We start from the raw sequence: 3,301 nt of genomic DNA, 5'->3' as shown, positions 1-3,301 counted from the left end.
TATGATGTTTGTGATGTGATGCAAGTCAGTAAGTTGTCTACATATATGTATGATTATTGCATTCACTAAACTTTATATTTACTCATTCATTAATTACCCATTGAGCATATATGTATGATTATTGCATTCACTAAACTTTATATTTACTCATTCATTAATTACCCATTGGATGATTTAGAGAATTCTAGTAACTAGGCTAGAATGCTAGGAGCTTGCTTGAGTTTGGCAAAATGGCATGTAGCCTTTGGACTTGGTGGGGGATTGGGAAAAATCCCTAGGATCATGCTGATGATATTGGGTTAGGTTATTGAGTCAAAACCCGACATTTTGTGTACTTGAGTCGAAATTGCCACTTTATGTGTAACGAGTCATTATGTCCCAATGGTTGGATTAGTATAAATTGTCGTTTAACATTTGTTGTGAACATGATGTATTTGCGTATGGCAGCTTTTAAATATCAAACAATGCGATAAACTAGTTTTGGTAAAACTTGATAAACTGATTTTGTTAAACTTGATATGGTGCAAAACTTGATAACAGGCATCCCTCGTTTTTCCGTTAAAAGGACACGTCGCGTGGAGCTAGTGGTCAGGTGTAGTTCAAGGTTCGGCACTGAAAACACATTATGAGGCACGTCACGCGGGTGTCATGCACATCGCAAAAGTGCACTGTTTTAAAAAACATATGTGTGTCGTTTCAAGATAAATTGGTTTGAGTAATTTCAGCATAATTAGCCTGATTCTATGCTTCATTTTAAATAAAACTACTACAATCACACATATATGTTGCATATCCAATACAAACATAAAAAATGTGATCCAATTATTTAGAGGTAAAATAGAAATATGATAATAGCCTAAGCTAGCCATCCATTTAAGTAAAGGTGTACCCTCGTCTAAATTTAGGGTCACCAAAGTAACACCTCTAAATGAGACAAAGTAGGAGTCACAACCATGACTTGTATCCATCACCAAATAAGGGTTGTGTAACCAAGGGCTGGCTAATAAATGTTAGCATAGAGTGAAATTCGCAATGCAATAGAAATTTGGGAGCTCACAAAATCATTATCATATATGAGTGATTTACAAACACAAAACAATAAACTTAGATGGTATCAGAGCGTTGGTCTTAGAGAACCAGAAAATTTGCATTAGTGTGTATTATCGAGTTTGTTAGGATGCATTAGTGAGTCTGGACTTCGACCGTGTTTTCTTTAAAAATGATTGCTTAACATTTTTGTTGGAAACTATATATTTTTAACATATGAATATTATGTGATATATTAATCTCTTATCGTGTTTGATATTATGTGATAGATGTCTACCTCTAGAACAAGTCCCATTGACTCACCTAATAATAATGAAGAGTCAAATGTAAATTGGAATGATTCGTGGACTGATTCACAAGTTCCCGAAGAGGAACAAAAGAAGAGTCGGAACCGGAAGAAGAATCGGAACCGGAAGAAGAATCGGAACCGGAAGAAGAAATAGAACCGGTGGGGGAAATAATAAAACGGTTAAGTAAAAGAGAATCCTCAACCAACCGACCAAGGTTAATTATGGTCAATGGTGTTTCCGCCAAGGAAGCAAAATATTGGGAGGATTACCAATTCTCCGATGAATCGGATTCCGATGAGAATTCCGATGATGTTATAGAAATTACCCCAACTGAATTTAAAAAGGCAAAAGAAAATAATAAGGGAAAGGGCATAAAAATACAGAAATCTAATTCCAACCCCGATGAACTTTATATGTATCGTCAACGCCCGAAGTCCTTAAGTTGTAACAATGACCCGGGAACCTCTAAACCACCAGGTTTTTCTAAACCAATGTGGACAACGACGGCTCGTATTAGGGGAACATCATATATCCCTAGAAACTTGGCAAAACGAACCAAAACCGAAGAAGAAGAAACGAGCGAGTCGGAATAAGATAGTTGTATTCGTGTGGTGTAATATATGTAATATAGTGTTCTTATGCTTTATGATATATGTAAAAATTGCTTGTATTAATAAGTATTTTTTTATGAATCTAACTCTTGTCTATTTTACAGTTTAAAAACACAAAATGGATAGACAACCCAATATTTTAAGAGACCTACCCGGAGACATGATTGATGAAATCTTGTCTAGAGTCGGCCAGAATTCCTCGGCACAACTATTTAAGGCGAGATCAGTTTGTAAGACATTCGAAGAACGTTCCAAGAATGTCTTGGTTTATAAGAGACTTTCGTTTGAAAGATGGGGGATATCACATTGGGAAACCCATAAGTTACGATGTGTTTACTTTGACGCATATATTGCGGGGAACCCAAATGCTATTTTACGCAACGGGTTAAGAAATTATTTTGACTCAATATATCCGAATATTGGACTTCGTGATTTAGAAAAAGCGGCTAACATGCAACATAAAGAAGCATGTTATGCTTACGGATTAGTAATGTTCGCTTCTCACCAAAGTGAGAACAAGAACATCGGGCTACAACTATTAAACAAAACGTTTCCACAAGTGACGGAGTCGGTAATTGGGGTAAGAAATGAGGTTTTTAGATTATTACGGGACTGTTGGACATTACGTAACCCTCGTCCCTTTGACGACATTACAACACGCTGTCTTATCAACGGCCATAACGGTTATGTTGCACAAGACCAAGGATGGGAAGTAGTCCTAGTAAAACCAGAATGCGTGACTTGTTTCTGGACGTATGAATTACGTGTCTTTATTGCCTTTGCTGAACGACTTGTGTACTAGCTAGAATTATCTTCACAACTATCTTGTATCAAAGTTATTGTGTGCTATATTTCATGCTTTATGTAAAATAAGCGGTATTGTAAGTTTGTAAAATATTGTATAAAAGTTTGAACGCGAAATATTATTATAATCAGTTTTTCATATAGAATTGTAGTAGTTGAATTGTATATTAGCTACTAAGTATGAACTTAACGGGTAGGTACTACCCGAATTTAAACTTATAAAACGCTAATATGAAGAAAAAGCTTTTATAAATGAGTTCATATTATGCTACGAAATACTATTAACTACTCTTAATATTCTGTATGATTAACTTGTTCCATTTAACTATTTTGAAGGAAATGGCACCGACTACTCGACACACCGTGAATATGAATGAAGAGGAATTCCGTACTTTTCTAGCTTCAAACATAGCCGCAGTACAGGCTGCGCTACATACCAACAATAACCTTGGATCTAGCAGTACAGGAAATCGTGTAGGATGCACCTACAAAGAATTCACTGCCTGCAAACCTTTGGAATTTGATGGAACCGAAGGACCGATCGGATTG

Source organism: Rutidosis leptorrhynchoides, chromosome 11 (assembly GCF_046630445.1).
Source record: "Rutidosis leptorrhynchoides isolate AG116_Rl617_1_P2 chromosome 11, CSIRO_AGI_Rlap_v1, whole genome shotgun sequence".
Lineage (NCBI taxonomy): Eukaryota > Viridiplantae > Streptophyta > Magnoliopsida > Asterales > Asteraceae > Rutidosis > Rutidosis leptorrhynchoides.
Note: the sequence above shows the minus strand (reverse complement) of the source record.